The following is a 14,491-nucleotide window of genomic DNA, read 5'->3' on the forward strand; positions in this document are numbered from 1 at the left end:
TTCCATCAATATCAAATAAAAGGTTTCTTACATATGTGCATTTGAATTAGTGAGTGATCTTTTATTTTTTATGACTTTTTCTGTATTGTTTATTTACTTATGAGGGGCAGAGAGAGAGGGACACACCACCTGAAGCAGGCTCTGCGCTGACAGCACTCTTGCCCCGCCACCCCCCACCCCCCACCCCCCCACTGCCTGACACGAGGCTTGCACTCATAAACCTTAATATTATCACCTGAGCCAAAGGCTGTTGTTTAAGGGACTGGGCCACCCAGGCACCCCTAGGGAGTGATCTTTTATTTTTATTTTATTTTTATTTTTAATGTTTTATTTATTTTTGAGACAGGGAGAGACAGAGCATGAACAGGGGAGGGTAAGAGAGAGGGAGACACAGAATCCGAAACAGCTTTCAGGCTCTGAGCTGTCAGCACAGAGCCCGACACGGGGCTCGAACTCAGGGACCGCCAGATCATGACCTGAGCTGAAGTTGGCTGCTCAACCGCCTGAGCCACCCAGGCACCCCGGGAGTGATCTTTTAAAGGTGAGGAATAAGGGAACTCAAACCTAGAATATCCTCTAATTACCATCTAACTATTTTGATCTTTTAGGCTTGGAACTAAATGGCTTCCCTTTTGGTTATTTATTGATTTTCTCTGTGAAGTCTTTTTTTTGTTCCCATATATCATCATTTTACATACATCTTGCCAAATGTCTGTACTTGATTGTGTTATAAATTTTGCCTTTTTCCCATATACGATTCAAGCCATTTTTTTTTTTTTAGTTAAAACACATAAATAAGTAATAAATAACTACATTATTGATCTCTTCCAGACGTCTTTGCTGGATGTGGAACTGATGTTTCCTGAACTTATCGTGTTTATATAGACAAAAATTAGTTCTGGCTTTACTGGGCTTGCATTTAAAATGTGTTTTTTTTTTTTTTTTCTTTTTTGCCATGATGTTCTCTAGTCTGCTTTTCTTAAATGCCTTTCCTATAACATAATGGAAAGGGACAAAAGTAGAATGGGGGGAACATATTGAAAATGGCCATTGGTGATGATAAGAAAAAATGCCCCTCAAGGATAGTGACTTTGAAATATTAAGTTTAATATTAATATTAATAATATATAGTGAAATATTAAGTGCAACCCTACTTATAAAAGTGTTATTGTTTTGTGGCTTACAAAAAATAGGATAGCATTTCTCTTTGAAATGACTCTTAAAGCTATTAGATAATTATATATACTCATATCATTAAAGATTTATCACAACGGGTAAGTCTGGTGAACGAACTGTCTTGTGGACTCCTGTGTTTTCTGATTTTTTTCCACAAGTAATTAGAGTTCAGTCACATGTGGTTCAGAAATCCTACAGAATAGTCCAATGATGTTATTTGCTATTACAGATATTTACCATTATAAGGCATTTTCTCAGCAACTGATTTTGCTTATGCAGCTAAAGACAATGTCAGTAGGGGCCTTAATACGTGGCTAAAACATCTTTAAGTCCAGAGTACTTGAGGAGAGTTCTGGGAGTAAGGGCTCCCCAGTTGTCTTCATGTTCCTAGCTTTAGTCCAGGCATGACAATGGAAGAAAAGAGAAATTAGCATGAATTAAGGGCCACTAATAAACCGGACATTTTCACATTATATGATCTAAGTACTTTTAAATAGTCATATTATCATCTCCTTAGAGGTAAAGACTCTAAGACTCAGGGGGGTTAAGTCACCTCTCCGAGGTGACACAGTAAATGGCAGAGAAGTGGCTGACCTTAGGTGAATCTGACTGTGAAGACTGAAACCTGTTGCCTCTGCCTGAGTAGGAGTTACATTTTTTGTAAGAAAGCAGTATATAACACAGAGATGGGTTGGGCAGCTGGTCATCCTGAAAACAAGCTTTAAGGGAAGATCAGGCCCAGAATCCCTCACTTCTCTCCTCCACAGAATGCTTCAGCACAACATTTTCCTGGCAGGAAATACACACACACACACACACACACACACACACACACGCATGCACGCACACAACCAACAACAACAAAAAAACACAAAAAACCCAAAACAATAAGAAGTTTAAGGTATTTCTATCAAACTGGGCATCTCCAGAGGCCTATATTGATGTAAGGAGGAGACACCCCTGTCTGTCGGAGAAGGTGGTAGAAGAAAAGGCAGAGCAATAAAGTGAAGCTAGATGAAGCTGGGGCTCTGTGCCCAATTGGTCAATTCCGAATGCCTAGGACAACATGTTGCCATGAGAGGCAGGGTGGGCAGTGGTGAGGAGCCATGTTCCCTATTTTGAATTACAGCTCTAGTTTGAAATATGTCATTGTGACTGAGGACAACTCGCAGAGCCTTAGTTCTTCCACCTGTAGAATAGGAGTAATGGGAGTAATAATGGCTCCTACCTTCATAAAGCTGTTCTATCTGAGGCACTTGGAAAAAGATCTGCTATACAGAAAGTATTATGGGTGATTGGCTCTCAAATATGCTATTGAATTGCTTTCTTAAGTAGCCAGCAAATGATATCCTGGATGATATAAGATCCTATCATGACTTTCCATGTAACAAAAATTAGGAAGAATCACTTACCAAAAATGCATTTCTAACACCCATAGCAATTTTTATTTCTCATTAACTATTTCTTTAAAGTTTATTTGTTTATTTTGAGAGAGAAGGAGAGAGAGAGAAGGAAGGGCAGAGAGAAAGAGAATCCCAAACAGGCTCCGCACTGTCAGCACAGAGCCCCATGAAGAGCATGTATTCACGAACTGTGAAATCATGACCTGAGCTGAAACCAAGAGTTGGATGCTTAACCACCTGAGCCACCCAGGCACCCCTCTCTTTCACTATTTTGATACTTCTTTGATGGTCAAGATAAAATGGAAGTTGGAATTATACATTTGTTTTCAGCACCTGCCATCATAGATGGTCCACCATCTGTGGCTTACCAAAATATTGGCGAATTGTTGATCCACACCTAATCTTCCGACAGCTCTTTAAATATTGGCACTTTAAAGTGCACTCATTGAATACAAATACAAGTCAGGATGTTTTTCTCTCCTCTATGACTCTTTCTCTGTCTCTCTCCTAGCTATAAATCGTTATCTGTCACTGAATAAACAACATCTGAATTCCCTGGTGCCTAGCAGACCACTGATTTCACTAAAAGGTTGTCTCATCCAGCTCTGAATCTGGAGTCTGGTTTCTGAATGGCCAGCAAGATTTATTTTCCCTGGTGGTTGGAGCTGATATATTTTATCAAGGCAAACCCCCACGCAACAAAGGAATAAATACACGGGCGGAATCATTTGCATAAAGTAAGTGAACCCCATCAACAAGCCCCATTTATTTTGTTATCAGAGAACTAGCCCTGTGTTAGCTCTATCCATCAGCAGACAGTCTCTCTGACCTTTCTCATTTCAGTTCACACTGGATTGCACTGTCTCACCAGCAGCCAATCTTTTCTGAAATCAATTTCATAGTTTCACACCCAGGGGCTTTGACCTCCGTAGGTACCGGACTTGTGGGGATAAGGGTGCCCCCATTAGAGATAGTGCCTCATCCAGCACAGCCCGATTGACTGTTAATATGAGCTTCCTGCTTGCTTCTCGTTGCTTGGTTTAGAGTTGGCAGGCAGAGAGGTTTAAGGAAAACATGAATAAAGCTGGGTTTAAATCTTGGCTCTGCCAATTTCTATCTGTGACAATGTGAGCAAAAGTTTTAACACAACCAAGACTGAGTTTATGAATCTTTAAAATAACCATAAATACACTTTCCTTCACAGCATTTTGTGAGGATTAAAAGAGACATTATCAGTACTGTCTAGCCTAATACCTTCTGTATGGCATGTGGCTGTCAAATATTTCCTACCATGTTTTTCTTTCTTTCTTTCTTTCTTTCTTTCTTTCTTTCTTTCTTTCTTTCTTTCTTTTTCTTTCTCTTTCCTTCCTTTCTTTCTTCCTTCCTTTCTTTCTTTCTTTCTTTCTTTCTTTCTTTCTTTCTTTCTTTCTTTCTTTTTCTCTCCTCCTTCCCTTCTCTTCTTTCCTCACATATGGTCATCAGTTTGCCCAGGGCTTCTTGTGTGATTCTAAGTTATAGCTTCTATGGTAATTGTCATTTTTAGGAGCTGTGATGTGGTTTTCTGGCTTCCGAAGGCTGAACATTGACCTCAGGGATCCCCATGAGTGTCAGCCTCCCTTCCTAGCCATGGGACACTCCTCAGTAGACATCAAGTCATTAACCTCAGGTCTTTAGGTCTCCTCTTTCCCCAAAACTTAGTGAGTTATCTCACACCTATGACTACTATTGTCATCTCTTGGAAAAAATTGCCAGCAAGCAGAGAAGTTTGGCCTATTTCATAGATGCTCAATAAATGCTTGATGAATTGGATTTATGATGGCCAAGCTCCAGGAACTCATGGAGTATGAGATATAGATTCTGGGCACCAAGTGCTGTTGGAATCATGTTAATTAAATAGATAAAAAAAACAAACTTGGCTTCTGGAAACACAGCAAGGTATTGGGTTAAGAACTGGGGCTTTAGAATCATATTGGCTCTGCTCTGTGTCCTCCAACAGATTTCTTAATCTATGTCTGAATTTTCCCATCTCTAAATGGTCAATAGTAAAGTGGCTCTGGAGTAAATGAGAAGTGACCCCAAGGCACCTGTTATAGACTGAATGGTGTCTCCCTGCATCCAATTCTTATATTGAACTCCTAATCCCCAGTCCCTCAGACTGTGACTGTACTTAAGTATAGAATCTTTAAAGATATAATCTGTTAAAATGAGGTCATTAGGGTAGACTCTAATCTGGTGTCCTTATAAGAAGAGATTAGGACACAGATACACATAGAGGAAAGACCATGTTAAGACATGGGGAGAAGATGGCCATCTGAAAGACAGATGAAATCAACCCTGCTGACACCTTGATCTTGGACTTCTAGCCTCCAGAATTGTGAGAAAATAAATTTCTGTTGTGTAAGCCTCACAGTCTATGGTACTTTGTTATGGCAGCCCTAACCTAATAATGTACAACCTCATGCCAGAACTATTCATCACTCAGCCCTGTGATCCTGAGAAGGACCATACACTCAGCACGAGCTCCATTAATACTAGTCTGATTGAATTTAATAGATCAAATGTTTTGTATTGTGTTTTCCTCCTGGGTTTTTTACTTCCCAGTGAACAACATCCCCAAGCCACAGGCTGGCCATGTTTAAGATAAGGTTCCTGTTTCTCCAAGCAGAAGCCCCTAGGGGCATCTTTTACAAACCAGTATCTTAATCCACTTGTTGTTTGTCTTGATTTGCTTCTTCATTTCCTGAAGAACCAAGAAACTGGGATTTGATTCTTTTCATTGACTTGGCCAAATCTGCCATGTGTGAGTCTTCTGGTTGGCCAGAAATTGGGACTTTGTTGCTTTTTCTGTCTTCTTGGACTCTGACCTACTGGCTGGCTGACCTAGATTTGTCATGTGAGTTTTGAGTGCTTTCTGAGCTTTCTTGGTTTCAGTGTTACCATGATTGAGGACTGTGATAAGCGTGCATGTTCTAGTCTTGGGTGGTAGGAATAGTTAGTATACCTACCCACGGACACATGAGGAAGTTGGGGACCTGTCGGGCTCAGTGCAAGAAACATGGCGCACTGGGCACTTGGTTTGTTTCTCATTAGCATCACGACCTTCACATTCATGCTCAGAGCCTTCTATTTGCCTTTCTGGCTCTAACCCTTATATGACTTCTAGAACCTATCAGATCCTTCTAATAGATTATTCTGCGTCCCAGTACATGGTTTTTTGCCTTGTGTCCATGAGTCACCATAAGCCTCTGTGTGGCCCCATATGGATCAGCCACAGCCTAAGGAATCTCTGACCTATTGAAGCCTATACTCAGATTATGGATAAAGAAGGGCGCATAAGCTGGCAAGCTCCGGCAGGAAGTTAAAACTGGATCACTTTGCGGTTCCTTGGACACTGTGAGATTTTCAGACTGCCTCTCCCAGGATATATAATAAAGCTCTCTAAGTGGCTGAGAAGAATTTATGTCATAAGATTCAACAATTCCTAGGTGGCCCTGTTCTATGATGGCTATGCCGTGTGTTTTGTGTAAGTTCAGAGGTCCTTATAGATGCATCACACTCAGTGCTGTGCATGAAAGTGGCTCATAAGGGGTAAGACAAGGAGTTAGGTCTTGGGCACTTGAAATAAATCTGGAGGTATAAAAGCGGACGAGATCCGGGAATATATCTAGGAGTCAGTGGGCAAGTCAGAATGGGGAACCACTTTCCTGGTCCAACATAGGAACATGTGTAGCCAAAGGAAGTTTGCAGCCTAGACAGTGTTTTTTGTTTTTTGTTTTTTTTTTTTTTAATTGACTTTCTGGGAAGTCATTAATTGTTTGTTGCCTCAGTTATAGTTTTTCAAAAAATAATAGTTTGGACCAGCTTATTTCTGAATTCCATTCTATTTCTAGAATGAAAATCTGTTTTATTTGCTAAGCATCAGTATCAGAGCATGTTAACAGTCTAGCCAATAGATACAAGATGCCAGTGACATTAAGTATTTGGCATCTGAGACCAATTTCTTTTCTAGAAGAAAAATTCTTTTTTTTTTTTTTCTAATAGTTTCTGTTATGGCCAAGGCAGGCCAGAATCCAGGTATAAAGGCTGGTCTTGGAGAACACTTTTGGAAGTATAAGATGACCAATGGGTCCCCGATCTATAGAACTCTAGTAACTTGTGAGCCACCGGACCTTACAGTAGTGGGTAAACAGTGCCCTTCAGTCTTTGGCACTGAATTTAATTTTGTCAAACCATGAATCAAGACTCTGGAATAGTTTAAAATTGGATGTTGGTTATACATGGAACTTCCTGCCCGTAGAGTGACTACTGGGGACTGGCTGTAGGAAAAAGAAAAAATTCTCTGAACCTGTGGGAAGTGAGGTCATATAGCAAACAGTGAACCATCGGCTCAGGGCCAGTTAGAACCTGCCATATCACTCTCATCCCATGTTTGCTCGAGAGATTCTTCTTCCTAAATCACCCTCCTCAATCCTCTCAGTTGCTGCAAAATCTAAAGTAGAATGTTGGGTCAGACAAAAAGCAGAGTGTTACCCACACCCTCAGTATGGTCTTCCCAGTGCTTTTCATTTTCAACCATGTATTGAAATGGGTAGATTTATATTATCTCTGTCAAGACCTGCTGCATAATTTGCTGGACCCAATGCAAAATGAAAATGCAGGGTCCCTGGCTCCAGAGTGAAGAATTTCAAGACGGCACCAGCACAGCATTAATCCAAGGGCTGCTCCATTCTGATCAGGGGGCTCTGTGTAACCTTGCAGGCTGTGTGTCCATGCAGCTGGCCCTCATTTTTTCTCCAGATCTTCTCCTCCTCTGCCTTTCTGCAAATGAAGCCCATTCACTTTGGGTGCTGTTTTCAGTGTCTGAACTGTTCAACAAATTCACCCAAGCAACTTTCGTACACCATTCTTTCTCTTGTACTGTCTTGTTATGAACCACCATTTTATTGAAGTGAGGAAAAGGCATTAGAACAAATTTGACAATGTTCTCTGGCTCATATTTTCCACTGAGAGACATCCTCAGATGTGCCAAGATCCTCCTAGATACTCTGACTCTGAACCAGGGGTTGTTAATGAGGGGTGAAGATCAGGGTTACTTAGGGTGCTTCTTCAAAATTTACTCTCCAGGGCTCCTAAATCTGTAAGCCCAGTTTAATTGCTATTAGAAAGGCTTCTCAGCAAAATATTGGTCAAGACCCACTTAAAAGCTATTCCGTTTCTTTATTTTATGTATCTCATCATTATTTTATTTTTGAGACATATATACTTATTACATTTGTATATGCCTTCCTTCCCCCTTGATTAGAATCTGTTTGAACTGACATTTGTTTTAAAGAATTTTAAACTTCAGTATGGCTCGTAAATTCTGCATAGTGATGACTATCCACTTTGACTCGGAGTGAATTTATTTGTGACTGGATCTAGTGGACGCCACGAACTAATTATTGCAGCCAACCAAGAAAAATAAAGGGAATGAGGAAATGCCACAAGTATTGACAATATTTATTGTAGCATATGGCTAATGTATAAAGAGGTAATAGAAGGATGTATCTCAGGGGATCATTCAAAAGGAAAATTACTTAAATTAACTTTTCAGGCAAACCGAATTATGCATTAGACCCCCTCCTGTAATGCTATACAAAGTCAATGTTTGTGAAGAGTAGAACTGGAGGCTATAAATCAAGCCTTTCATAAGAACTGTTGTGTCTGCGGGGATTTTTTTTCCCTTTGCATTTTTGGCTTTTAGATGAATGAAGAATTTTCTCAGCAAATTATTAATTACTCCTTCTTGCCTATAGAATTGAGTTCACTGTAGTTATGTAGGAGTCAATGGTATTCAAACTGCAGCTTTTGATGAAGTAATCGGCTGCTTCTGGGGCCTCTTTCAGCTGCCCTGGGCGTGCTTCACATGCAAACGACTGCCAAATGGATTCTTTCGACATTCCAGCCAATTAAAATACATTTAAAGTGCAGCTGGTGGAGAGGCAAGCCGGGCGGTTGTGCGGAGAACTTCAGGGCAGGGAGACAAAAAACAAACTTTGCTGAGCCCAGCTCGGGCAGCCCAGCCAGGCGTTTGGGGGCAGTGGAGAAAGTCACAAAAAGAGGCTATCTTTAGCTCCCGTCAGAATCAAAGATGACACTTTGGGCGCCACCTTGAAAGACACAAAAGAGGGAAGCATGTTTGTTAGGGTGTCCGTTTTCTCCCCTTGCCTCTTGAAACGCTGTGTTGGCCGGTTGCCCAATGTGGTGCTGCATACAAATATTGACAAAACACAGCGGTGTTTGTTAAACCCGGGCTGGGGAAGCCAGTGATTAAAACTCTTGAAGGAAGATCCGAAAACCCCAGGAACTCTCATCAATAGCGTTAGAACACTGACCGAATGAAAGAGAAAGCACTGAGTGGGCTAACGTGAAACACTCACCGTGTCCCTGTCTGCTATGCCTTTTAGGTAAGGACAGAATTTTCTTTTCTCTTCTTCTTCTTCTTCTTTTCTTTCTTTCTTGATTTTTTTTTTTCTTCTTAATGTTTATGTTGGTGTGGAAGAAAGGGCGCCTGAGGTGTTCAGAGCAGGGCTCCAGAGCTCTGATGTGCACAGCACAGGGTTTGCCTGGGATTTTTCTGGAGGACGTGAGGGGATCGCACTGTGTAAATAGACACAAGGCATTACCCAGCACGTGGAGTCCACCAGCGCTTTGCCTTTGCCAGAATTCAGAATGATACATTTCTAAATGTTTGCTTCCACTGCTCTGTCCCAGTATTTGTTGCATGTGTCCAGGTGTCCCCAGATTGATAGCAAATAGATTCCTTTTGTGAACCAACAGTTACGATGTACAGGCTTGTTTAATTTTTATTTTCATTTTAAATGTTCCCTGGTTCATTCTGCCGCCAGCCCCGTACCTATGCATGCAAAAAGTGTTTTCTCCTTCCTAGGTTAATATTCAGTCAAGCACACACATTCTGTTTTACTAAAGCAAGTCCAAAATGCTTTGAAATGCTTTGCTTTATCTTGACTTTCTTTGGAGAACGCGCTAGACTAGGAATTTGTTTGGAGTCAGTCTTTTTCTCATACTTTAAGGAACCCGCTGCATTTGTACTATCTCTGTGGTTCTGTGAGCTCACTACACATGCCCAGCCCTGCGCATCATACTCAGATGCCCATCTTAAATTCCTGAGAGTGCTAAGCAAGAGTATAGCGAACAGGGGCATTGATTCCTGCCCATCAATTTACCAAGGAAAGATACACAAAGTTCCTGATTGTTTCCTCTCTTAACTTGTCACGGTAGGCCCTTTTTGGCTTCAGTTTTGTTCATTGCAAACAAAGAATCTTGCACATTTCACGGTGAAGGATCACGTTGCAGTGTCCCGAGCTCAGTTAAATGCGCTTTATTAATCTTTAATGTGCCAGTAGCTCTGAGGCTATGCCAAGCTGAGACTTTCCAAAACTCTCCAGGCTACCCGCTGCCAAGATAAATGGTGGTAGGCCCAGAAGGGATATTTTAAGGAAACTTGCAACAGCGAAGTTTTACCCATTAGGTTTATCATGAGTCAGTGAAAGAAATCTTAAATAAAAGAGAGATTTCAGCAAGAACTGCCTCAGCTCTATACCCTCTGTGTGTGAGACCTGCTGGTAGGCATCTGTCCTGTCATACATACAGTGGTCTATGCTCCGTGTGGGGGAGAGAATAAGGCATTTCACTGTACGGGTGGGTGTTGGGTCGTGTTTATGAAGTGGGTGCTGTGTAAATGGAGACATGTATGAATGCAGAAAGCTTTCCAGCCTGTGGCAGTGTCTGAACCCAGAGAAAAACAAGGCTACACATGTGGCAGGCCTCTTGCCCAATACAGCCATTGCACACATACCAAAAGAGCCAGGGATGGGCAGTGGTCACAAAAGTACACTGGGACTTAGAAATGTAACTTTGTACAGAAGAAAAATGGGGTAGTATACTTCAGGAAATTGGGCTTCAGAAAATTGATTCAGAGGGCAATGTCAATCTAGGTTTGACCAGGTCCTGGAGAACGTAAGGCTGTGACACCTTGGGGCCATAGGTTGGCTCATCAGGCTACGCAAGGTGAACGGTGCCATCATCTTTCCTTGAGAATGCAGGCAATAGACAAAAGGTACCTTGCCTTTAAATGGAGACTTCATCTGACAGGGTAGCTTTGAGGAGAACTCTGATTTGGAGGTAGGAGGAGCTTTAAGGTTTTTTTCTTAGAGTCACTGAAGCGAAGGCTTTACAAATACTTGCAGGCATGATGGGAAAGGACCAAGAGTGAGGGGTGTTTTTGATTAAGCAGGTAGGTTTTTTGTTTTTGTTTTTGTTTAATCTAAGTATAATTAGCATACAATGGTTAAGCAGATGGTTATATTGCCTTTAGAGTCCGGCCCAGTCTCTTACTGTGGCCTAGGGCAGGATTGACAAATTGCTGCATGACTGGCCAAAATCTGCCCACCATGTGTTTTTCTAAATGAAGTTTTACTGCAACACAGCCATACCCCTTTGTTGACATATTGCCTATGGCCACTTTTGTGCTACCGCAGCAGGGGTGTGTAGTTAGGACAGAGTTTCTACAGCCCCCCAAAGCCTAAAACATTTACTATCTGGCCCTTCACAGAGAAGTTTGAGAGGCAAGACATGGAGAGCAATGCTTCTCAAACTATCTGTGGTGAAAGACCAGTTTTGTTTTTGTAAATTTCCAGTTTGTTACAGACCAACAGTTATTGCTTGACTGCTATGACAATGTAAAGCTGTTACAAAATTGCTAAACATTTACTCTTACATTTTGTCCCTATCTCATCACAGATCCTCAACAAACAGTTTGCAGAGGGGCACCAGACATGGCCACACTTTGAGCGGCTCTAGAACCTGGGTAGTTTTCTAGTCTCATCTTGAGCCATTTCTCCCCAATCTTCAATCATGCTATTATTCTTTCTGAGGATGGAATACAATGAACTCTTCTCCAAATTTGGGCTTGTGGTCCTGATGTTTGCTTGACCTGGAAATCTCTTCCCCTGTCTTCTCGTAGCCCCTCCCTTCCTTAGGCCTGTGTTTTTATTCGCCTGGTCAAGGAAACCTTAGGACCAGTCTTACATAGAAATCTACACAGAAATCTAGGAAGGGGATACTGGGACTTTGGCTAAAAAAATTGCAGAATACCTAAGCCTCTGTCAGGAGCAGTAGAAATACAGCATCTACCTCATGATCTTCCCTCTGACTTTGAAATCCTGCGGATGGGGGCCTCCTGGGTGAAATCTGGAGCAAATCTTAGGCAAAACCTACACTATTGAAGAGTCAGGGAAATGCCGTCTTGGTGTTTTTAGTCTCTACTGCTAGAACAGAGTCACTAGACTCTACCCCCAGCCCCTAATGGAAGGTAATCTCTGTGAGGGCAGGGACCTTGTCTGCTTGCTTATCATTCTTACACCAATGCGAAGATTAGTGCCTGGCATGTGTATATGTGCTGCCGAAGTGAGCACTGTGCCTGGCATGTGTAATATGCCCAATAAATGTTGATCATGAGAATGCATGCATGAGTGAATGAATGACATGTTTTCTGGAAATCTATGATTTATAGACGGGTAACATGTGGCATACAGGAGAGAGATTAATGTACGTGAATCAGTCTGGGAAATGTCTCTATGGTGGGAGATGGAAGACTGCCCTGGAGGCATTACTCTCACTTTTGAAACATACCTTGTTTTTCAAAATACAAACCTACTCATGTAGATGCACTTAGCCAGTCTGCTCAGGGATGGGAGTTTTCTGGTTACGTCCTGGTATTATCATTTATTGAGGGATTATTATGAGAGATACACGACACTAAATGCTATATATGCATGAATTCACTCAGTCTGCAAAACACTTATGCATTATTTCCATTTTCAGAGAGGAAGCAGAGGCTTTGCATGGTAAAATGACTTCCCCAAGTCACAGAGCTGGTGAATGGTAGACTCAGATTCAGTCCCGAAATTTTCTGAAACTTAAGTTTGTAATACTAATATGTAGTTATATTAATATGTAGTTATAATATAGAGTTGATTTTCCTGATTGTTGTTCCTTCACCTAAGACCTTCCAGTTTTGTTTCCATCCTATTGCATCTATTAATTAATTGGTTAATTAATTAACAGGTTTATCTATTGCTGTTATCAACTTTGTGCCTTAGCAAGGTAAAATCTAGCCATCAGTACAGGTCCCTGGTCATCTTTGCTAAACGTTGCTGAATATCATCAATGAATCTGTGGGTCTGTAGATGAGAGTATTAAAGGGGTAGGAGAGAACTACAACCACAATGATTAAGGGTATCAAAATTTCTCTTACGACAAAAAGTCCTAGATGATAGAGTATTTCATTTGTAACAGGACAACCCTCCACCGTCATGCTATATGTTTGCTTGAAAATTTTAAGTCTTTGTGTTCTGTTTGGTTAAAATTCGATTTCACTTTATCTTCATTAAACACAATGATGTTAGGTAGCAATTGTTACTTGTTATTTGACAGCAGAAAACAAGTTGAAAATTGTGTTTAGATTTAAAATTTTAAAGACTCAAAGATAACCCTGAAGAAAGAGGCTCTGGCAAGGGGTGGAGTACTCAACAAAGATTACTTGACAAAAACGTATATGATGAAAAAAATACATAAAGTCCTGACCTTAGTGCCTGTAAAATGCTAAGGGGAAAGAGAAGTATTTCTAGAATTGTGTAGTAAAGGCCTCTGAAATTCTACTATGCCATAAAAGTAAGGCAAACATGGACAAAAATGATCAAATCAACATTTGTAGAACTTGATCAGTTAAAAGATTACAACAATCCAAGGAGCATTTATTCAGGAAAAGAATATGTGACTCTCAGTAAGAACAGTGAGCTCTGTGTCATTTAATTTGCCCTATTCCCATTCCCTTTTTTCTAGCTCTGAAGAAGCCTTGAAAAGCAGCAGGTTTGCCATCACGGGAGCTGTGTAAAACAGTAGCCTAGAATCCACTGGATGGGTCAAAATATGTTCAGAGCTGAGCCTTATTCCCAGAGAATGGCCATGATTTGACCATCTGGTAGCTTTCTGGGAACTCCCACTTTCAGGTCTTGTCATTATTTGACCTGTTTCAAAACTCACTCAGTGCAGAAAATCTTTCTCCTGAGACACTTGTCAGAAACGATCATTGCAGTTGTTTAACATTGCAGCTGCTTGAGGCAGCAATAAGAGTTGGGGAAAACAGGATGCTAATCAAAAAAATTTTAAATTAACAGCTGGGAAATGAGATGTCCATCAGGGGCTTTGAAAAACTCACACATCTGCCTGGGAATGTAAAAAGGCATGCACATGGGTAGGGGTGTAAATATTCTTAGTTAGAAAAGACCAAAGAGGGCCCCAGTCTCTCACCTATGGCTGACCTTCAGCCTCTGCACACACAGGGAATGAACCCTAATAAAGAGTTGGAAATAGCTGGAAAATTGAAGATGTGGCCCACCATACACAGAAATCCTGTTAGCAAAGCCTGGAAGATGTACTGGTTGACGGCCTTTAAAAAAATACCTGCCCAGCTATTAGCTGGCTAATAGCTAAGCTCACTGCACATGGCAAAGAATATGGACCTTACAAAATAGAATCATAAAAGTCACTAAACAAATAGCAATAATTTCAACAACAACAAACAGAAAAAACAAACCATGGTCAGAGAGAGATCTGATTTCCAGAGTTGCTGTATTATATTATCTTAAATGTCCAACTTTCCAAAAAGTTTATGAGACATACAAAACAGCAAGAAAGTATGTTCTATACACGGAGGTTGGGGGCGGGGGAAGCAGTCAATAGAAATTATTGACTGAGGAAGCCGAGACATTGGACTCACTAGACAAAGATGTTAAACCAGTGACCATAAATATATTCAAAGAACTAAAAGAAATCATGTCTGAAGAAAT

At 41.0% G+C, this 14,491-nt stretch overlaps 1 protein-coding gene across 1 annotated transcript in view; it reads left to right on the forward strand.

The window, feature by feature from the left end:
• The first annotated feature begins 8,561 nt into the window (after window positions 1–8,561).
• NCKAP5 (NCK associated protein 5) overlaps window positions 8,562–14,491 on the forward strand; it is a 968,925-nt gene continuing 962,995 nt past the window's right edge. Inside the window, exon 1 of the mRNA XM_060622495.3 lies at window positions 8,562–9,025. The gene's annotated coding sequence lies outside the window, so the exon portion shown is untranslated. The remainder of the gene's footprint in view (window positions 9,026–14,491) is intronic.

This window comes from Panthera onca, chromosome C1 (genome assembly GCF_046562875.1).
Source record: "Panthera onca isolate mPanOnc1 chromosome C1, mPanOnc1 haplotype 2, whole genome shotgun sequence".
Taxonomy (NCBI): Eukaryota; Metazoa; Chordata; class Mammalia; order Carnivora; family Felidae; genus Panthera; species Panthera onca.